Raw genomic sequence first — 25,563 nt, forward strand, 5'->3', positions numbered from 1 at the left:
CAATAATCTGAATATGTTAACATATCTCCATTTTTTAGTATTTCAAATCCAGTATGATGATATTTATAAAATAAGTAAGAATTCTAAATATATAATTTTGTCACAGAAATTTAAATCCATATGTATTGGTTTTTATACTTTTTAAATGTTAAAAATGAGGAAAATAAATTTAATAAGCATCTTATGGAAATATAATATTCAATGTTATCATTATCAGAATGAAATTTACTCTGGTAAAAATAAAATCTAACACATATTTATACTAGGAAATATGGAATTGGAATCAAAATACTGCTTGACTTTGTGAACCACTAGAAAATTAAAATACTGAAATACAAGGTGTCTTTAAAGTATGAATAATATTCTATTTTTAAATTGTGTGGCATTATTTCAAAGGCCTAAAAATTCAAAGTTATAGATATTGCTTTGACAAGCTAGAATTGATCAAACCTTATCATTGTGGAAATAAGGTACTTACAGAGCATGAGTTAAAGAGCACACTGTACAGACTTTCCCATGGTTCTGAAAAATCTTTTTTTTGTTTGGTAAATGTAACTGTCTTCTACAATATATATACTGAGTTTAGTTCTTAAACAGAAGGTAAAAATTGGTTTATGATAATGACATCATTTTTGGCCTTTAATACCATCTTAGAGTAATTTTTACACATCACTTCTCCATCTGTCATAATAATAATGTCTCTAATACTGACTGAAATCAACATTAATTTTCACTTCTCAATTTGCATTATTTTATAAAATGAAAAGTGAGAGATAGAAATTATATATGTGAAAAAAATCTTTTGGATTTTTTTCTGAATAATAGTGTTAATTTAAAATTTTTGGCAAATCTTCCTCTGAAGAAAAATAAAATATTCTTTTAAAGTGCAGATTATCATTTCCAAGATGCTAACTTGCCAAAATACAAAGTGTAGCATAATTCACATGTATTTATATAATTAATTCAATGGCAAGTTGTATGACCTAGTTTCATTTATGCAATTATCAGTTGTACTAAATCTCTTACTATGAATTACTGGAAATATGTTGGTGCCCATGAGAACCAGCAGGGTACTATCTATTTTAAGTATGCCTTAATAGCAGGTTATGAACAACTGCTATTTTCATTCACTTAGTAATTTATAGATTTTTGAGAACATTAAAGCTATATCAAATGTGTTGTATAAATCACACCTCATTTCTATTTTGTAGTAAATAATAAGGCAAGGGATAAAAATGATTATTTTTGCCCCTTCTCTTAAATTGCTAAATGGAACTTAATTTATGTATAAGCATAAAATAAATTTTTTTCTCCATAAATGAAATTACCACTTCACTTATTTATTTTCAGAATAAAAGGGATATTTGGTTTTCTTCTGTAGTTGTGTGGAGGTTAAAAGAAGAGATTTATCTTAGTACTCAGAGACTAAGCTAAAATTTACATTTCAATTGCATACTTAAGAAGAAAAATAGGTGATTTTAATTTTTGAGTTTAAGTATTAAATAACTTGAAAATGTTGAAGACACCTAAACTAGACATAATGTTAAACAAAGGAATTGGAATTGGATTTGAATGAGGTAAAAAATACTTCCCAACCCTTTTTTTTTAACAAGAAGTCTATTTTTAGTAGCTATTTACCAATAATATTAAGGTAGTTTTCAGGATTTTTGTAAATTATATTCATTTCTTCTTTTAGTAATAAATCAAATTAGCAAAAAGTTACTTTTTAATGATATGTTTGAAATGTACAATGTCTGGTATTTTTCTACTAAAACCTGAAAACGGATATTTTTATACAAATTGTAGTTGATATATATTAAATAAATTTTATAATTTTTAAATTGTTTTTTAAAAAATTTAAGTGGTTTTTATGTTTTACCCAGTTACTGTTTATCATATTTATTCTTCATAAATGAGGTAGTGAATGTTTATTCTGAAGCATTAAACACTGTACATCTGAATATCAGTTAAAATTATTTTGAGAATACATTTCTACTTCATAAAACTAAGTGACAATTTGTGTTTATAAGGGCTAATTAAGTAGACAAATGTTAATTCACTCAATGGTGAATCATTTCTCCTTCAACAATTCATAATCATTTCAATATTTATACAGTTTAATTTTCCTTTTTTTTCAAAGGCAATTGTGATCATCAGAAATAAAAATGAATAAATAATTTGATGTTTGATGTTGCTCTACCCTCAAACATGCATTCCATTCTCAACTTCTCAGCATTTTTAGAAATAGAGGAGATTCAGATACACAAGACGCATTTTAACCTTTCACCTTAAATACTCTTTCAAATTTTATATTGTTTCCTAATTTGTGATACCAAGCATCTGACGGCTCCTACCCCCTTCTGACTGTAATTTTCTGAATGTGTGTATGATCTTGGAGGGAGAGTGTATCTACCATTTAAGACATAAGGGACCAGATCCACCCAGAGCCCCACTCCCACTGCCTCAGGACCGTATACGTACATTATTGTGCTCAGCCCATCCGATGTTAATGACCCTCTCTCATATACCCTCACATGTGCCAGGACTCAGTGATAAAAGGATGTATGGATGTTACAGGATATTATAGGCTGTTATATTTGTATTCCTGATCTTTGATATGGTTCCTTCTGCTGAGACTTTGGAGAATCCTTAATTTCTATATTTTCTTTAGGTCCGTGCTTCCAAACCATTACCTTCAACAAGTAAATTCCATTTTTGTCTCTGGTAGCCTTAGTTGTTTAATTTGTATCTTACTAGTTTACCAGTAAGTGCTTTTTTGACTTTTCTTTTCATATTTCATATTTCAGGTGCAGACATAACTTTCTTTCATGCTGTTTTATCTCTTTGGTGCATTTGTCTTCACGAAAAGAAATAGCCCTAATTCTGCTAAGGGTTACCCAAATGTAAATCTGTAGTTTGATAACTTACAGACATTTTTTGAGATTTAATTCCTTCAGTTATCACTATTCTAGCTTCTATCACTTCTATTAGCTTTGTGCTTTGAACTTGGTAAAAAAGAATCAGACATATACTCTTATTATGGCTTATTTACCTCATCATTATTCCTATAAGCCTCATTGATATTGTTCTGTGTGGCAGTACTTTCTTTTTTATTATTTATCATATTTGATTGTATTATTATAATATGGTTCTATTATTGATTCTACTTTTGAAGAGTTAAGTTGTTTTCAGAAATATTTTGAATTTACTTGCTATGGATAGTCGCATGCATGTGTTTTTTGTAAATATTTGCACTCTTTTCATAGATAAAAATACACATATATATTACATAAAATACATATTTAAAATTTCTTAGTGAAGAAGAAAAAAGCAAACACTTGGCGTCAGTGGATGTTAATCAAAAGTTTCCCAAAGTGGTTTTTATCAAGTGTCATACCCACCTGTTAGTTTTATAGGTGTTTGGCATTCTTACCAATACTTATTATTATTAGTCCTTTTAATTTTCTAATTAATATATCACTGGGATTTTAATGACAGGTATACTGATGAGTAAAGTAGTGAGCAACTTCCATATAGCCATGTAGTATTTCTTAAATGAAATTCTTATTCATATTTTTGTCTTGTTTCTAAATTGAGTTTCTTGTGTTATAATTATTGATTACTAGTTTTGTTTAAAGAAGTCCTTTGTTGGAATGTAGCACAGATTTTTCCCAATTTGTGACTGCCATTTCACATTCTTAATGGTGGTATATGAAAAGAAAACCTTAATTTTAACGCAGCCTAACATAACTTTTTGTGTGTTTAATGCTTTTTGTGTTCTGTATAATAAATCGTTGCTTAATTCATCCAAGCTCTTAGAAGTAGTTTCTTATATTTTGTCCTAGAAGTTTTCTTTCAGTGGAGTTTTGCCTCCCAATGGATGGTGTTATTTTTAAATATAAGTTTAATTCATCTTATTAACAATCTAAAAAAGAACATCTATATGATCACCTAATTTTTAAAAAGCATTCCATAAAATACAACATCTACTGCTGACTTAAAAAAACAACAAAATCTCTCAACAAAATAGAAATAGAAGGGTACTTCTTGAACTGGATAAAGTACATCTAGGAAAAACCTAAGGCTACCATCATACTGAAAGGTAAAAAATGAATTATCTTCCCCTAACTTTAGGTACAAGACAAGGATATGTACGTTCATGACTTGTATTCAACATTTTAGTGAGATTCTAGCCATTGCAATCAGGCTATAAAAAGAAATAAAAGCCATCTAGATTGAAAATCAATGAGTAAACTGGTTTTATAAAGATAGGCAAAAATGTCAGTTACTTAGAATATATGAATGATCTAAAAAGAATAACTAGAACTAATAAGTGAGTTTAGTAAACTTAAAGAATCTAAGATAAATATTCAATTATCAATTTCATTTTTATTTGCTGGCAACAAAATCAAATAGTAAGAAATTAAGTTAAAAAATAGCATTTACATAACACAAAGAAGAAAAGTACTTTGGAAAATCCAATACAAGGAGAATGAGGGTACACTGAGAACAATAAAACATAATTGAGAGGAACTAAATAGGACCTAAATAAATAGAGTATATCTTGTTCATTGGTCAGGTATCTTGATATTATTAAGACATTGAGTCCAGATTAATTAATCATAAGTTCAACAAAACACCATTTGTTAACATTATCAGCTTTTCTGCTCTCCTTATAGCCGAGTTTAAGGACTTGTCATTATTTCCTTTGTGATTTGAAAGGATATATGCATCTATATGTTTATTGCCACATTATTTATGACAGCCAAGATATGGAAGCAACCAAAGATTCCATCAATAGATAAATGGATAAATAAGAAGTGGTACATATGCACAATGGAATATTATTCAGCCATTAAAAAGAAAGAAATTCTGTCATTTGTGACAACATGGATGGACCTAGGGGGTATTATGCTAAGTGGAAAATGCAGGTGGAGAAAGAAAAATACCATAAGATTTCATATATACATGGAATCTAAAAATAAAGCAAAGTGAATGAAATGAGAATAGACTCATAAACACTGAGAAATGAATGGTGGTTTCCATGGAGGAGGAATTGGGGCAGGTGGGTGCAATGGGTGAGGGGGATAAAGGGGTACAAAATTCTCAATTATAATATATGTTGGTCACAGAGAGGGAAATGCACCATGGAGAATATAGTCACTTGTTCTATAACCTCTTTCTATGTTGACAGAGAGTAACTGCACTATTTGGGGTTAATTATTTAATAATGTGTGTAACTGTTGAATCACTGTGTGGAATACTTGAAACCAATATAATATTGTACATCAACTGTACTTCAATAAAAATAAATTTAAAAAGATAATATTTTGTTATATAACTTCAAAATGTCTGGATCTGTGCTTGATTTAAATATCCAAAAAGAGAAAGATCATATTGAAATGTAGGCAAGAATGCAGAGGAATTAATGGAAATGTTACACAGTTCTTCCAAAAGAACAAAATATAGTAATAGTCTTTCTCATTTCCACAAATTAAAAAAATGGACATAAAGTCAAGTACAATGAGCTCTTTGATGGGCATTGTGATGCTTTGAGAAGCATACAGTTGGTTAGGTCAGGTAGTCAATCAAATACTAACCTAGGTGTTCCTGTGGGGGGATTTTGCAGATTTTTTGAAGTCTCTAATCAGTTGACTTTAACTACTGATCTTACCTCTTTCACATGACTTAAATGATTTCAAGCCTTAAATGTAAAGCTTTTAAAAGAGAAACATTTTGCCTTGTACACAGGTTTGGATTATTCCCGTGGTGTTCCATCCTATTCATGATCTTCCTTTCCTGATGATCTGCTTTGTAGAAATCTGGCTTGCTTAGCCGGCCCACAAGTGCATAAATTAGTTCCTTGTAATAAATCCATATATAGATATATAATTTTATATAGAAATATACAATATATAAATAACTATACATTGATATATATATATATATATATGTATATATATATATATATATATATAATTTTACTGGTTCTGCTTCTCTTGTTGAACCCTGATTGATATAGACATGGAGCTTCTTTCTGACCTCTGCATTACCATTTTATATTATGTGAAATTGTTCTAATGAACCAGGATTGCAATAATCAAAGCAGCAGTTCCAAAGACTATCTCATGTACCATATTCCCTCACTCACTTACCAGTTCATTGATTAATTTCCTCATTTAACACATATTTTCTAGTGTTTAAATATGCTACCAAAATCTCAGACTTCAACTGGCATTGGAGGAAGAATTAAATATTTTAAGTACTTGTACCTCTATTTTTCCAGATATAGTCAGATTCTTTAGTAACACAATTAGCACAGGTGCCAAGATTCATCAAAAAATCTGGCAGAAGTTAGCACATATAATATGTTAAGGAATTTCAATATCAGAGCACACCTAATTATAAATCCCAGCAGTGGTAGCTGAGTTATTATTTATCCAAAGGTGCAGTTTCTTTGTGAAGGTAATTTTTGGTCTTCTTAAAATGAAAAAAGGAAAAAATATATATATACCTCTAAAAAATCATTAGTTGCTGTTAAAATTTATGATGATTTTTAAAAATGGTATCTGAGGAACATAATATGGTTATTTAGATTGAATCAAATCTCTGAGGTTCTTACTATACACAAGTCTGTAATAAATTTGTGAAGATATCAAAATATAATTGTAATATAAGGTATAATATAAAGTGATTATTTTCTATGAAAGTGATTTTCTATTTTAATGCAGTTGTCATTACTAAGATACATACACCAGTTTATCCACTCATGAATATCTATCTTCTTCCATGAATATGATAACTATCAAAATCTCTATTACTTGTATTATCAAATATTGAATCAAAGTCTATACACAAAAATAATAAAGTCTCCAGAACTTAAATCATCATCCTCTAATTCATACATTACATATATAACCTTTCTAAGCAGAAATATATAAATTAAATCCAAGTCAATACATTTGGCAAAGTCTTCTTTACAAACTGAATAAAAATGACTGTCTATAGAATACTAATATAATCTTAAATCACAACATAAAATGTATAAACCTCTGAAAATAATCAAGTGATCACAATAAAAAACTGACTTTCAGAGCTTAAAACAGCATTATTAACTTAGATAAGATGTAATACAAAGCAAGCTTTCAAAATAATTTCAAAATTATACATGTACAGCACCATGCAATGAATCTAAATGTTTAAGTTTTCACACCACATTAGTAACTTTCAAAAAAAAAATCCCAAAAGTAGGCTTGAGAGAACTTATTTTGACTCTTTTGTCAAAAAATGAACAATAGATGGAATGAAGCAAAACCAAGAAGTATTTAAGCATCTTAATCAGTTTGCCTAATTTTCTTTTACTTCGTAGAACTATATGTCCTGATACAACTTAAGTTGGAATTACAGCAACAAAGGAGTAAAGTTACCAGTGTTATGTGATTTGAAGAAACTTAAATAGCTATGCCAAACCTAAACATTGCCCATCTTCCCCCCAGCAAATTTCCAAGGATTTGTTTAAATTTCAAAATTAAAATGACAAATAACAATCTCACTTTTAGAAGCATATAAATTAACTAGGAGGAGGAAAAGGGTAGTGAACTAATCTTCCATTTAACAGGGGACCTCACATTAGCTTATTAACTTAAGTTGCTGGTCTTGCAAGGTAAAAGAACGTGCAATGGCTTTTGTCTTAAGGAAGATGAGCAAACCGGTTGAGTTAGATCAAGAGGTAGAATAACTCAAAACACTCTACAACTTTAAGTGTACCAATGGGGAAAAAAAACTGAAACAAACTGGATAAGAGAAACTTTTAATATTTTACATACTTCACCAGTATACTGATGCCATGTCTTATGTTCTTTAGCAGGCTCAGATCTTCCTTTAACACATATTATTGGAAAGCAAATGTCAGGAAAAAGGCAAGAATGAATGTTGCACGTCTACGTGAGAGTCCAACTGCTGAATAGTTTCCCAAATATAATAGATAAATGATAAATGTTTCATTTTCTATATTACTTTAAATACTAATCTTTCTTCCTGGAGCAATATTAATTTAATTTATAAAAAAATTTAAACCATCTACTTCTTCTGGCAAAGGTTAAACAGTTTCTTGTCAAATAAAAGCATGCTATTTCTTCAAAGGGCAAGTATGTTAATATAACTTGGATTTACTTGCACATATGTCTTAAATCTTACTGAAAGATTGGATTAGATGACCTTTATGTCCATCAAACTCTGTGATTTATGATTTATGATTAAATAACTTTTCTTTATTCTTATACAATAGAAAATGTAATATATCACCAACAATTCCAATTAAGTAATTCTTTCTCATCATAGAGATTTCTATGCCAAGGATACAGTTGTAAATAAGAGTAACCAACTCTGAGAGGCTTTATTTTCATCGTGTTAATGAGTGGTATGGTTGGGACCTAAGGAAATAGGGCCAGAAGTTGCTGACAAATTGAAATGGGTGAAAGACTCAAGACAAGCATATTGATGATATAGACCAAGAACTCACTAGTATTTACAATTTACCATTTCTGTAGCCTAGAACAAGTTTTTTTTACAGCAAAGGATTTTATGGGAATTAAAGAAAATATTCTAAAAGTAACCACTTCCACAATTACAAGGTTTTGTATAAATTTAAATATTTGTACTCTTAAAAATTGTCATAATTTTATATTTATAATTAACATTTTAGGAATATGTATAGGTAAATTTTCTAAAACAACTTTTGTACCTTTGTAGCTCTTATGTTTATAATACTGCGGGAAAAAAAATGCCTCTTCTATTATAAAAAGGGTGGTAGAGGACAAGACACAAACCTTTCTTGGGTTTCTAGGCTTCTAATATATTTGAGCACAGGTAGATATACAAAGTGATGCATTTCTAGCTTTGAATCTTGTGCCTTGTTTAGTCAACCAGAGGTTTGTGAATCAAACAAATGAATCATGGAACTGTAGAAAAAATTTCCAGGAAAGAAACTAGGGAATGGATACATTTATCTAATAATAAGTTCATAGAAGTTAATGAAGAAAATGAAGTCACGAATCTTTTGAATCACACCTGTTAAAATCTATTTCTTTTACCCAGTCTTCTTGTTCACTTTTCACCACCTCATTGTTTTATGGCCTGTCCTTCTGTGTTATCTTTTTCTTGGTGCATACCAATTAAAAGTACAGGAATATTTCTCATGTGAAATGACTAACAAGGTTTACAGTTTTTATTTAGGAGCTTTCCTCTTGAACTTCATTATTTTTTTGAAGTTTGGTCCTTTTCAAATTATACTGCATTAATAGAAATTTCGAGATAACCAAAGGAGGTTCTAAAATCTAGGGCTTAAAACAAACAGGAAAACTGTTTACAGTTGGTGTAAGAAATTATTGAAACTTTATACAACAGCACAGACAATAATATTACAATAGAATATTGTTTCTTTAAACAAAGTTCACAACATTTAAAGCAGATTACTAAATAAGTCCCTTAGAATATAATATCTACTTGGTAATGTCATCTCATATAACAAATTTTAAAAAATATTTGCATGTATGTATATGGATTTATTAAATATTTTTAGCATATATGAAAATTATAAAAGAAAATTTGTTTCTCTAGACTGTTCAGTCACAAAATCCCTATAGACTCATGAGATATTAGCACTCCATGAAATGTCATTTGGGAATTCTGCACTGGGTTAGGAAGATAGTGATTCTTTTTAAAGTCTCTTATATTCTGAGTCCCTTATGTTAAATTATAATAGGCAGATGGAAATGAAAATCATAAAGCTACTGTGTGAATCATTTTCCCCAGCTCTATTGTCTTGCATTTAATAATATTGAAAGCTACCGGTCACTTCTATCTATTCACTTAATGAGAGATATTTGAGTTTATTTTCAATAACTTTGAATTAACTACAACACAGATTAGTGTAATCTGACCACTTGATCATTTCATGTGTCCTGCATCTGCCAAAGTACCCTATCTACGATTCATCTCCCCAGCAAGTCAGACATCTCTTCCTTGCCTTATTATTTTCCTTAGCATTTGTCATTATCTGGCACTACATATTCTTTTGGTCTCCCCTCTCAGTTGTCAGCTCAGTTTCGTGAGAGATTTTTGTCTGTTTTGTTCTTTACTGTGTCTCAAGTCCTATAAATTTCCAGATATTAAAAGTGTCTAATAAACATCTGTTGAATGAATGAGTGATACAACAATACACTTTTCCAGGAAACATTTTATTTACATTTTTACATCCAGAAATGTATTTATTTGTTTCTGTACGATATATGACAAATGTTTCCTCCTGTTACATGACAACAAGGAATAAATACCAAAGCAGTTGAGTGCTTTACCTTGAACATTATACAGATGTGGAGGACAAAGATAGAAAATAATTTACCTCTATTCCTGATAAATATAGACACCCTCTAAATTTCTTCACACATAGTAAGTTGTTCAAGTAAAATTTATTACATTTAGTCATTTTCTAAATAGTAACATAAAATGCTTAAAGCTGAAGTTGGCTTACTTTCACCAAATTAGTTTTACTTTAATAACTCAGAAAATTAAGCAAACTTACTTTTCTCAAGGTTTAGCATTAAAGCTGAATTTATATGTTTAGGGAAATTATTAACCTTATTTAATAATAATTAGTTACTAAGACTTTTGGAAGATATTTATATTTTCACAGGCATCCCATTTCAAGATCATGACAATATTCTAAGATTTTGATAATCAACCTAACTTGACACTAAATAAGATATTGAATTGTAAGTTTATTTTCATAATGGTCCTATTGAAAGCTTAAATTCCTATTTACATTCCTGTTAAAAATGAATAAGCTATGCTGCTTCCATCATTGCTTCTTAAAGAAATTTAATCTGTTCAAGCTGAAACTTTTTTGTACCTGCTTAAAGCAAAACAATGATAATCTCAGACAGTTCTAATGTATGAATTTATTCTTACATTGCCAACTAATTCTTACAGGACTTTTAGCTCAAGTTTGCTTCATTAATACTTTCTTCTATTTATCAAATATTTATTAAACTCCATTATGTGTCAAACACTGGTATAAATCCTAGGAATTCAACAAGTGGAATTTATAATTTCTTAAGAACATAAAATAAACAAGCAAATAAATGTATAACATTTGGCTATTGTGGGTGTTATGAAATAAATAGTATGAAATTATACCAATTGTACTTTATGTAAGCAGATTTAATGTAAGAGGATTAGGAAGACATTGAAAAGCTATTTAGACATCTTGGAAGCATATTACAATTAGAGAAACAGCAAATTCAAAATCTTGCTTAAGGAATAGTTAATGCAAAAGAAGAAGGAATCTTGCTCTCTTCGGAGGGAGGAAGAATATTGTGGCTGGAGAAGGTTATCCAAGTAGGTGTATAAGGTGAGGTGGGGGAGAGAGGGTGGGGACAAATCTTGCAAGGCATAATGGTCACTGTATAAATAAGATATTCAAGTGCAGAAAAAGAACTTGTCCCTGATCTCACTCTAACTACCCCTATAACAAATTAATTAAATTGATATATTTGTATACATTACTATTTTTTTACTTTTGTTTCTGACTTCATATAAATAAATGTATATTTGTCCATCTATCTGTATATGATAGATGCATGTGTGTGTGTATTATTTCAGCAAAATGATTTCAAGTGGTTTATAAAATCATAGGGCTTTGTAAAGAACAGTTGCACATCTCAGAATGAGAATGCTCTTCACCTTACATTCTAAATTAATAGCAATGCTGGATATAGTTTTAGACATTATATTGCCTGAGTTTCTAAGGGGCTATGTATCAGTGGATTGTAAATGGCAATCCATACAACCTTGTCTATATATATAAAAAAAAAAAGAAGATTAAGAAGTGGATAGGAGTCATTTATAGAAAGAGCTGAATTTGTGATCACCTCTTACTCTCACCATCCCATCATCTTGGAATTGCCTTTGCCAGTAGGGAGGATACATGTGTCCTTCAGAGTTGAGAGTTTTATCTAGAAGAAAAAATAAAAAGATTAGTGCCTACTTCCTCTCAAATAGAAATGTGTAAAGACGAAAGACTTACTAGAATATCCAGCACATGCAGGCTCACAGCAAGCATAAACACTCAAATCAAAAGAGGTCCCTCCATTTCCTGAGACTCTTTGAAGGACCCAATGATGGACAGAAATGGCAACCGTTTACACAACAGGGAGGGGTCAGTCACATGCTGGTGTGCTGTAGGTGACAGACTAAGGGAGACACAGCTGCCACCTTGGAGTCCTTAGCAATAAAGAACCAGCCTTGCAAGAGTTCTGTTGGAGAACACCAACTATGTCACATGCACGCTGTGCACAGATCTCAGTGTCAAGCCCACCTGACTGGCTCTAAATCAGGCTGAAACCACAGGCTGACACTGCTTTACTTTGTCTTAATATTCCCTACATCACATAATCAGACTGCTCTTTTTGGTGCCCTCTCCCGTAGAGTCACAGCCTTTGTAAACAAGCAGGGCAGGGAACATATTTGAGAGGTAGCTAAGCCTTGATAACGAAATACCTGGACAATTGAAACATTTGACAGCAATTGGAATTTTAATACCAGGTTAGGTTTTGTAGTCACTGGTCTGGACTGAGAAAATCGTTTTGCTTTTCCCAAGAAGCAGACCACAGAAGAAAATTCAGTGCAAGTAGTTTGTTGGAGAGGTGAGAAGACAGAAATGAGAACTGAGAACAGTATATTATCAAGCCAGCTGTCAGTGAGGACCACCGGTATCCAGTCTCACTGGAGCAGTCCTGAGGACAATGAGGATAGCACACGTCAGAATTACCACCTGATGGGTGAGAGAGCTGGGGTCTTTATACACCAGCTCCTGTTGGTTCTGTCGGAGCGTGCATTGGGGGCTCTTAATTCTGCACCATGGAGAGCCTCCTCTTTGGGTATTAAAGTGGGTCTAGAAGCAAGAGAGCCCAGAGGCAAAACAATGCAGGTGGTATGTGGGAACCAGGCTAGGGCATGCTGAAGTGCTAAGGCTACTGTGTGCTCCCAGCATGTTGTACCAGAACTAGCATATGAGAAGATGACTACATAAAGAATATGCAGGTTGGTATATTGCCAAGAAAGACATGTGTAACTAAAAAAATTAAATTGTTTCAATATTTCATTTGAATGGTAACATATTTGGATGGTAACAGCCTAATTGCATTTGTTGTGCATATTGTGACTAATTAGATTCAATTAAGTGGAGAATGTGAAAACTATGATTTATTATGAACCAAATATATGCCAGGCATGCTATTGGACAAATCACTTCATTTAATTTCACTATAACCCTTAGGACCTTATTATACCTATTTAAAGGGAGAAAAATTGAGGTGCAGAAAAGCTCTTTCAATTTACAAATAAATAGTGCATGATAAAGATAAGATTTATATGAGATTCCCCAGAGTGTGTAAATGATATACTTGGCACATAGTTAATGAATAAATGCACAACAAAATGATCAACATGAATAAGTTAAAACAGAATAAACACACTTTAAAATATGGATGTTTTGATTAAAATACTTTCAAGAAAGACATCATAATTTGGAAATGTTCACATTTACATATAATAAGATTAAACTTCTCTAAGACATAGTAATTTCAAATGTTACATTTTAATCATATTTTTATCCAAATATCAGCTCGCTAGAATATTCTGTCCTCAAGCAGGTCTTTTCATTTGGGGGACTTTCTGTTTTAATATCAGAATTATGTATTTCTCCAATTGCAAAACACCGCATCTCTCTGAATACCTGTCTCATGGAGTACTTTCACTGCCAACTCCCTTCTGTAGCAAAGCTCCATGTTCCAAGATTTTACTTTTCCATGCACCAAACATGAAAATAAGATCAAAGAAATTCAATTGTCCAGATGGTATGAGTACATGTCTTTTCCATATCCTGCCTCATTTGACTATTTCTTTTCTTTTTCCCATTCTTGTAATTTTTCCTTAATTATTTAGGAGCAACATCTATACCCTGAATTACTAACTGTGCCTCCTGCTGAATTGATTTTCTTCATAATTCTTCCTTTATATACCTTCAACACTCTTTATAATGTTGAAGCAAGAAATAAAAATTGTTCTATATCTGGTAGTATCTACAACTCAGAAACCTGATCAAAACATGTACTTAAATGGTAATAATTAAACTATAACTCTACTTAATAGATTTTAAGTACATATCATGCCCTCAGTTTTCATTAAGAAATTAGCTGATATCATCTTATTAAAAGATTTATAATTTTGGTGTTTTCCTTATGAAGATCAATGGTATATCATAATCTTCTTTCCTTTCCATGACCATATCATCCTGTGCAATAGTGAGAGGGTATAATTATTTATTTTGAAGAGTGAAGCTCAGCTTTAGTATATGATTATTGTACTCCCATACTCTACTTAAAAAAGTAATGGTGCCCATAACTCTGTAATTGTGACATAGAAATGTTGTTTTCAAAAAAAGAAATAGGGTTAGAGAGTGTTATTTGCTAACCATCTGTCATGTTTCAGATGATTAACATAGGCACCAGCAACTGTTATTTCAATCAATTGTTACAACAATCCCTGAATATAGGTATAATTATGTGCATATTACTGAGAAGAATCTAAACTTCTAAAAGGTTAAATTAATAAAAGGATAAGAGTTAAGTAAAGTTTTCTTTGTAACTGTGGGAAGTAAAAGAAATTTGATAAATACGTTCAAAGATTTTGTTCTCAGTGATACTTTAAAGATAAATATTTAGTTCTCAGTGATACTTTATTAACTCCAGAAGCCAATTTTTTTTCAAAATATGAGTAAAACAAATTTCAGGATTACAATCAGAAGATCACAAGTAAGCTCTGTAATGAGAGAATAAATAAAGTTGGGAACCAAGAAAGCAAGAAAACCCATTTATCTTATAATGGAATGAAAGAACAGATGAAGAAGGAACAAAAGAAGGAAATAATGAATGCATGAAGAGATAGGTAAAAGATCAAGAAATTTAGCCAAATAGAAAATATAAAACACCGTGGGAGGAATAAAAAAATGTTAAAAGCCAATTCATAGTCATGGGATGAAAGTATAGCATAGATAATATGGTCAATAATATTGCAATATCTCTCTATGTTGATAGATGGTAACTATGCTTATTGGGGTAAGCATTTACTAATGTAAGTTACTGCTGAGTTACTATGCTGTGCACTTGAAACCAGTATAAATATTGTATAACAACCATACTTCAATAAAAAAAGCCAAGTCATTAGTAATCAAGATGCTTAAGATTAAACAAACACGAAAGTATTATAGGCTGGTTTACAAGTGCCTTATCAAAAAGTAAAAATGATTAAATGATAAATATTGATAAATAAATGGCTTTTCAGAATCTAAGGAACATAAATAAGTACACCATCATAGTGCTATTTTTTAAAAGCCTCAGATATATTTTGTAGATTGAAAATTAATAAGAATATAAAATATGTAAATAACTTAAAATCTACATGTTGACAATGAACAAATCTGACCTCATACATTATATCTACTCAGCAAACAGAAAACACATTTTTAAGCATTTAAAAAAATTGACTAATTCTGATTAATGCCAAAAATTTTTAATATGAAATCCAAATTATATTCTAATAATACTGAAAATTAGGATTTAAAAGAAGAATACTGTAAAATATATGCATAGAGCTGAGAATGGTTAGGTGATTTCTAAGTAATAAATCAATTCCATAAAACTGTATTACATTTGTGTCCAAAAATTAGGTACAAATAAGTTCAGTGTGTCAGTGAAAACACAAATGTTTGTCATATAGGAAAGTTGCAGTAAAGTATATCATATATAGGCTACAGAGATGAAATCGAATCCATAGATTAGTATTTCACAGTTAAAAATTAGCTACACAGAAATGAGTGGAATTAGAAAGATCTACAAATATTATTTGAAAGCAAACATTTGAAATGTCGCAGATAATAATATGTATAGTGCCTTTTATATAAACCTTGTATACATGGACATCTATTTTTCTTTTCCTTTTCTTTCTTTTTTTTTTTTGGCTACTTGTTATAAACACATTGAAACAGGGTTGGGAGAATGTACAGTTACCAGAGACCTCAGTAGTTTTACTTTGGGAAAGAATGGGCAGTGAAACAGAAGTCACCTTTGCAAAGAGCACTTTCACATTTGTCTTGATATATTTCCACATTTTGTGGACCTCATACAACAGAAGTGAGTTGTTTATTATTCAGTAATTAAACACACACATACACCACTTAGATATATAATTGCAACTGCTTGGTAGAGACAACACTAGAGTTACTAAATGGTATTAATTATTGTTATATGTTATGTTTGGATGTCATATAATTAATTGTAACAAAAACTTGATAGTTTCTTGGGAAATTGTTTATTTTTATACCTGTATCACTTCTACTGATCTTTCAGTTTATTTTTGTTTAAAATTCAAAAATGATGTAAATATGTTGCTCATTACTGTAAAGATGATAGAAATCTAAAGTATTATATGAACAAGTTAGGTGATTTGAACTTGCAAGAAAATTGGCAAGATTAGAATTGTGGCCTCCAAGATTTGGGAGTGGAGAGTGGACTGAGTAGTGAGCAGGATTGGGATGATACATGCTCTTTAGTTTGGGGCAATGGAAAGAGAAATTTACTGTGATACAGAGCTGGTTTTCAAGCAAGAACATTCCAGTTACTGAAGACTGATGGATGTAGCAAGATTTTGTGCTCCTACATCACTATGGGATTTCTGACAGTGGCTACTGTTTGAGTATTATTTCTATATGTTACAGGAGAACACTGTGAAAAATTTTCATGAGCCATAAATTGTAGTTAGGTAAGAATTTATGGCACTGGCTAGATGGATGACCAGACCTCTCATCACCCAGGGAATTACCTGCAGAACAGTTCATGTCCCTATCCCTACTTGAGGAACTATTTAATATAGGACATCATTAATATAGCTTCTAAATCTTTGACTAGGTGTCCTTGCACCACAGGACACCTGTATTGACTATGAACTCAAGAATAAACAATTTTATATCTTTAGACATTCTCTTGTTTTATAATTCCAGAAGGGGAAGTTCTAAGATTCAAATTTTAGATATACACCTAAATCAATGGTTAAAACTGTAGGTAAATAATTTCACTTGACTGTCGGCAAGAGTTTGACTCATAGAAACATTTTAAAATAAGTCTATTTGCCTATTTTTTGTTTTCGATAAGTTATGTATTAAAGTTTCTTCACTTTTTAAAATTAGTTCCACATTTTCACTCTTATACATTTATACTTATAAAAGGTAGATAAATTACTTCCTCAATTTTAACAAATTATAAAAGAGATCATATATATTCCTTTACAATAAAATATTCTTAGCCTAATTACATGGATATATCTATTCGAAATAAAACACAGTAGATTATTAAATATAATTAAGATTTAGAATATGGCAATGGATATTGAATTTTTAAGCCTGTTTTCTGCCCAACGGACTTAGTTCTTATTGAGGACAGTCATAAATAACTTTAAAATATTCCAGTGCAGTAAGAAGGAGCTGTAGATTAAGTCATTGTGGAATTATAGTTCCCTTGCTTAATGATTGCAGAAAATTGCCTGGCAATCGAACAAAGAGAAAGAGGGCCATGTGGTGAATGCCGGCTAATTAAACCAATAATTGCTTCATGTTGTGTACCCAGATAATGTGCCCCTGATAATTTTAAATGAAGTATTGAAGCAGTCTTCTTGAATGAAATGCTGTGCTGGTTAAAGCTCTACTATATACAATTCTCCTTGTGCATAGACAGTGGCCTACTTCTCAGAGTTCCTTGCATGGCTTGATTTTAAAAAATCAATGACATAGAAGATATCCCATATTAGAAAGGTTTATGCCACATAATATCTTTGTATTAATGTTTCTATTCCTTATAACATATTTATATCATACAATATGTTTAAGTGTGAGGATTAACTGATCTAACAGTAGAGATGATACATTCATGTTTTACTGGGAAGAATTTTAATATTAAAATTTGTTGATCTCCAAAATCTCTTTGTATTAACGACAACACATTTTATATCTCTGACCTTATGTTATTAAAAAATAGCAATACAATATTAAGACTTTCATTTCATAAATATATTTAACTGTTTATCCTGCAGGATCCTTAATACTGTTTTTCAACTTGCATCATTGAACAATTCTTGTTTAGATATAGTACGCTAATGTCCTCAGGAAATTCAAAGTTTTACAGATTTTTATTATCAAATATTTGTCTTTATGATAAAGTTTCTAATGACCTTATTCATTTCTGTACATTGGTTTCCTATAATAATGAAATTTTTCCATTTTATAACACTAACACCAATATCACTTTTAAAAATAATGTAGTATAGGAGAGAGGGAAAGAACGGCAGAGTCTGACATGATTTATTGGATGCTATATACTTCAATTCTGTTTTCAAAATTTCAGTATGCATTGTGACCTATATTGTTATCTGCTTGGTTAGTATCTCATGACTTTGATAACTTAATAGTCCATGTTCAGCCCCTTCTAAGAGTGAGCTCTAAAACATAGGTTTGGTGTTCATCCTCCGCGTTTTACTTATTCGTCAGCTTTTATAAAGAAAGTTCTCTTATTAGGCAAATTGAGATGCTCTAAACATACAATTGTTTGCATTTATTGTTCCCTAAATCAAATATTTCATCAAAATTATTATATCCTTACTATCAGGAACTTCTCAAACTAAGGAGTGTCCCATACTCAGGGATGTTATTTGGTTTCTAGTCATATGTAGTTACTTCAAATATATCATACATTGGAATAATAAACATATTTAAATGCCCAGTGTGCCTCAGAATCAATAAATGTTCATACATGGGAACATACTAATTATGATTATTTCTAAACTATTGATATTTGTGTGTTAAAAGCATCATGATGTTTACAGGAAAAAATTAGGAAATGCCTTTCCATGTGTATGAAAAGACAATGACAATACCAGGATGACAAGTAAAGCCCCTGATGAGATAGATGTCTTATTATTTGTGATTCTAATTTGATGCCCAGGATACTGTTAAATCATCTAATATTCCTTATACTCCTAAAATTAATTTTTTTCTACTTTACATCATATTTTCATATATTTCCAATCAATCAAGACTTTAAATTTTTTAATTTCATTTCAAGGATTAGACTTTTATTTTAAGAATTAGATTTAATATAAAAATTATTATAATTCAGCTTATTTTCCCTTTAAAATTCCTGTTTTTTGTATTACCTACATATGACTGAACACACATGGAACAGTATAAATTTATAGATCAATTTAAATAATATGGCTCCAAACATTTTAGCATTTGTATTTATGAATCTCTATCAGGTAATGTACCAAGCAAAGATGATATCAACCCTGCCTTCTACAGGCTTTACCAGAAAAGCCTTCAATTGATTGGGGGGAAAAAATATATGGTATAATTTGTTTAATGGTGAATACTAAATATATTCAGAATTGCTTAGAAAAGAGAGAAAAATATGGATAGTACCATATACACCTAATCCAATGTTAGATAGCCAATGTCATCTAAGATGGCCAAGTGAATTTACTTTCTTTCTATCTACTACTTGTTTAAAAAGCTTTTCAAGTTTTGGAAGCAGCCATTATATTCAAAACATATGTTGCACCTGTTTGAGAACAAAAATACAAACACACAATAGACATTTGCTCTGATACATATTAGTAAAAATCAAGGTTATACATAAATTCTGCATAAATGTTTTTTCATGTCTGTGTATGTGTTTACATTTTTCTTACCAGATTAATCTATAAAAGAGCTTAAATACTGAACAGATGATAAAAATAATTTTAAAAACTTCCATACGGTAAGTTATTTATGTCATTATTTTCATTTAGACATTATATAACAGCTTTGGAGTTTCTATTTTGTAACAAACTCTATGACAGGAAGCCTTTTACCGGTATGTCTCAATTATGTTTATATGAGACCAATATTCCTAAGCATGTTTTGGGAAACATCCTGTCAACACTTAAAAAAAATTAGTGAAACATTATATGAGTGCTTTCCAAAAAGCACATATGTTTCCTATAAATTTATTATTTCCTGAGCAATCACATGATATTAAAGCTGCAAAATAATTTAATATCATTCCAGCTTAATCTTACATTTTACAGATGAGTGAGATTTTAATTTAGTTATTTGTTTAACCATAATAAGATATAGCCTTAATTTCCCTGGCTTAATTATATGATGTGTTATAATTTTAACAAATTTTAACTCTACAGATATGAAAATATCACTAATTTATGATGACAGTTCACTGGCTTACTCTAAAGGTTGCATTAGATATTGTACACTTAGCACAGAACTGAACACACAAGATTAAAAATAACCCATTTTCCTAAAAGAGCCTACAATTAAGTCATATAAAAGTAAGCTTTGCACAGTGATTCCCTGCAAGGAAAATTCTTGCAGCCTATTTTTTTAACATATTAATTATCCTTAAAATTCATCCAAATATATTAAGAAATAGGCTGTCATTAATACAAATTTCAACTTTTTAAAATGTTCATTGTAATTACAGCCTTTGAAACTGACATAAACACCTTTATAAGTTGTGAAAAAAATAATTTCAAAGAGAAATATATTTAATATGCTTGAGTCACATAGATTCATAGAGTGAAAGACAATTTGGCCATAAAGAGGTTATTTTTATTTGTTTTCTGTCTTTCTAAAAATCTCTGAAATAAGATTTGTTTAAAACCTGTAAAAATAGTCAGCCAATGTATGCAATTCTAACCATCATAATTATTTGAATACTGAAAGTATGATATGCTGATATAGTTGATTCTCAATGATGAATAAATATACAGAGAGACAAGGCAGGTTTGTTGTGAGTGAGTAATTTTATATCCCCAGTGTTTTATACATAAATCATCATACCTTTTTATTGCAATTCTAATGTGTACAATAATCATTTTGGCTTATATCAGAGTGTTTAAGATGAACCACAATAATTATTGTTCCATTTATAACACAAAATCTCAATACAATGAAATATTAAGTTAATACCAGAGAAATAAAAAGAACACTCTACCTGAGAAAATAAATATTGCTTAACCCACTACTAGATTAAATATTATTCACATCAGTAAAACAAAACATGGTAGATTAATGGTATAATAACAAATGACTCAAGAATCATAGCTCACTATATAATAAAGGAAAATTTCAATATGTGTAAGAAGTAGCAAAAGTTTGAAATGATATAAAAGTCAAACTTAGCAAATTCTTTTAAACTATGAAGTGAATGTATATTCAATAGCTAATTCAGATATTTTATTGTTTTAACCATAAAACGTAAGAACACAGAGATTAGTAACTAGGGATTCTGAGAAACTAAAGCACCAGTTATAAAGTTTCATGGTAGAAGCCCATCCATATTACTTCACCTGGAAAAACACCCTTTGCTGGGTCTTATGCCCTCATCTTTTTCTGAAAGGCAGAATAGCCTAGTGGTGTTCTACATGGCAGGAGGTTATGTCCTGGCTCACTCAACTTCCTTCTCTGTTCTCTTGGTGCATGACTGAGTCTCTCCATTTTTCATTTGTTAAATGAAGATTCAATACCCTCATCCTCATAAGGCTATTGGTTGAATCAAAAATGTTATATAAGAAAATGGTCATTAAACTTATTATTAGTTTATGCCCAAGTGTATGCAAGTTCTTTTTTTTCTATTAGCAAAACATTAGATCAATTTTTTTATTGCCTATTGAGGCATCAAACTATAGTGGTACCAATATATTAAAAAACAAAATTTGATTGACTCCCTTACTCAGAATACTATAAAACATGTGGCATAAACTTTCTGTGAAGGCAACATGAGTGAGAGACTGTTCCATAAACCAATATAGAAGTCTCAAATTATTTTTGAGATAAGATGAAGAAAACAATAAGACCCACAGAATTTGATGTCAATCTGAAGATTTTGTGATATTTCATAAACTTCCCAAGAAAGTGTTTCATGACCAAATACAACTTGTGATTTCCCACCTCCCTTTCATTCTTTCATTCTTCCCATAGAATCAGTCATAAGACTCATCAATTAAATCTTCTTAATATTTTCCTCGGCCTCTCTGAACATCTCCCTGCTATCACTTTAGTTCAGGCCAATATCATCTTAAACACATCAGAGAGAAATGAGATAAGATACTCGTATTTCTACTTCTGTTCCAGATTTTTAAGAATCCTACAACCTCCTACTATGTAGATGAAAAATAAATATCAATAAATTAACTTATATAAAAAACCCTTCTTTCCAAATTTTTCTATTTAGGTTCATCACCTAAATAAATGGCAACCCCATCCTTTCCATTCCTGAGAACCAAATCCTCGATGTCTCATTGATTAAACATTTCTTGTCATACCACCACACACCCAATCCAACAGCAATTATTTTTTTGCTCTGTCCTTAAAATATATCTAGAATTTAAACATTTCATCCCTGTCATCTGGCACTAAGCTACCTTCCTCTCCCATCAGAATTAATGTATTCATTCCTTACTGAGATCTTTGACTCTCTGTTCTATTTTCAAAACAGCCAACAAGAACCATCTTCTAAGAACAAATGTCAGTTATGTTGCAACTCTTTCCAAATCCCTGCAACAGACCCATTTTTTTAAAATAGAAAACTCCAAATCCACTCATCCTAACCAAAGACTGACATCTTCTCTGTTCAGACTGACGTGAAGAAAGTTCCAACAATTAGAGACCTATGTTCCATCTTTTCTTCTGTCTCGAAAGATCTTCTCACAGAGAAGAATAACTTCATCTCTTTCAGATCTTTGTTCAAATATCAAATTCTCAGTGAATAGTTATTAAGACCCTATTTCTAGTACCATGACCTGACTGACAGGCACTAGCTGATTCCACTTATATATGTAGGTTCATATTGGTTCTCTCACTTGCTTATTTTTTCTAGCCAATTTCAATACAATTTATTTTATTTTTGCCTAGTTACATGCATTGGTAAATTTCATTACCATAAATAAAGTCAGTGACATCTTAGGAGTACGAGCTTTGCAAACACTTCCTGTGTTCAACACATTGGCTTTCAAATGCTGTGTAATGTTGGGGTGGTTAATATAACTGATGTGCCTTAGCTTTCTCATCTCCAAAGCAGGAATGATAAGACTACTTATTTCAAATTCTAATATGAGGATTAAATGAGTTTATGTACATATAGTACTCAGCACAGTTCCTGGTCCATGCTAAGGTCTTGACTTTGGTTAACTTTTATCCTTAGAAATAAATAACAGGTCATAATAAAATTTCATGGGCTGTAGTGGGGTTCATAGGTGATAAAATTATTAAATACAAAAGTTTTCATTTTTTAAATTGAATCAGGCAATTTTATTTTACAAAGCATGAATGTTCCAGATTTTCTGACATCTCTACATTAGAACTGTCAATATTATGCCACTTAGATGCCATAGCATGAAAGACAAGGGAATTATTCTTCCAAAATTCATACTCTCCAACCCACAAGTTGTTATATATATTACTTCTTTGTATTGCCAAATTTTATTTGTCTTAGTTATTCATACTACAGTTTAATTCTAAATATTGAGTGTAAATATACATTTATGATATACATATTGAAATATGTATAAATATTGAAAATAAATATAAATATTGAAGATAGATATACAATGATTGTGTGATTTCATTTACTGTAATTCCAATATGGTATCACATACAGAAATAATTAAAATATTATTGATTAAAGGAGGCTCTAGGTAGCCTCTTTTTATTATTTATTATCTACTTCGTTTGGATAATAATGATCTAAAATGGTTTCTTGCCTCCTTTGTCATCTTTCACTTCTAATTACATTTTCATTTTTTTGAAATAATTATTTTTTTCTGATTGGTTATGTGTGTATTTATCTAAATGCTTTTGTTGTCAATGTTTCTTTAATTGGCTCTCGCATTCAGCTAATCATGAGGCTTGATGTGTAATTTATTTTTCCTTCTGATTTGAGACTTTTGTTCCATTACATTTCAGAATGTAGTAATGAGAAGTCTGAAATCAATCTAATTATTTTTTCCATGAAGGTAAGCTGAATTTTTTGTGTTGTTTTTAATTTGTACTTCTCCTTCTGAAAGCTTTAAGAAAGTTTAGAAATATCACTTGGTTTGGGCTGGATGTGGATCTGATTTCAATCACACTCCGTGGACCTAAGGTGGGATTTAACTCTCAGGTATTCTGATTCGAGTTCGGCAATGAAAGACCTATTTGCAATAATGCAATAATGTACCAAGCCATCCTTCTCTTGGTATTCATCTATAACTGCAGACAGGATTTCTTAGTTAGCCCTCTTCTAGTGGGATCAAGCGTATTTTAAAACAAAAAATAAACCTGCAGTCATAGGAATTGTTATGACATTTGTTACATTCAATATCATTGCCTGAAAAGCATAAGAATACAAATCACTATAAAATATTTTACAGAAAAATTAGGTTAGTATAATCCACATGGTCAAACAGTTATTTATGGTGTCATATGTAATTGATTACCACATTTAATTTATCTCTAAGTTTGAAGTTATATCAATTTATAAAGAGGTCATACAATCTATCCCATAATCTAAGACAAATAAGATGGAAAAAATTATCACAAAATGGTAATGAGGAGAGGAGTGGTTTTCTAAGTGATACAAAATTTCCTGTGGCGGGAAAAAAAAGAATGAGCATTAGATCCATTAAAGTCTGATCAATAATTTGTTCTCAGTAATGTGTTGCTAAAATCTTGTCCTTGACCACTTTTTCATTCTTTTTTTCCCCCCACAATAAAGCACTAATGGTCGGGGAGTATATACTATCTGTAAGTCCTATATAAATGACATATTATTTCTCCTATAGCCAATTTTCAATTTAGTAAAATACATTGTACTTTAAATTCACCAAGGTCAGATAGCACTGTGTTTGACTCTCAGCTCCACTACTTAAAGCCTAACACTTTGATCTATTTAATCTCACTAACACTCAGGCTTGACATCTTTAAATTAGAGAGAGAGGAAAATGACTCCTTACTGCAGAGTGGAAATGCTAAAATGAAATGCCCTCTACAAAATGCTCAGCATTTAGTGGTTGCTCAATTCGTTAGTTTCCTCAGTCCCCTCTTACCTGCTTCTACTCTACATCTGTGGGTCACTCAAAGGGAAAAGTTGAATGTCTTCCCAGTAAGATCTCTCTTTCTTTCTTTTTTAGTTCATTAATTGACTTTTTTCTTTAGTAAAATTTTTGTTTACTTTAATGAAAGAGGCATATACATTGTTACGTTATTAAATAAAGTTGGAGATTTATGTGTTTAGTGGCTGAGCTAGTGGGTGATTATAATATCAGAAAGCTTCCTAAAGACAATGAGTTCTGAAATGTAGTAGATACATAAAGATGGTGTTAGGCAGTAAAATGGGGAGATACTATTAGGATGTGTATTAATAA

Source organism: Manis javanica, chromosome 5 (assembly GCF_040802235.1).
Source record: "Manis javanica isolate MJ-LG chromosome 5, MJ_LKY, whole genome shotgun sequence".
Taxonomy (NCBI): domain Eukaryota; kingdom Metazoa; phylum Chordata; class Mammalia; order Pholidota; family Manidae; genus Manis; species Manis javanica.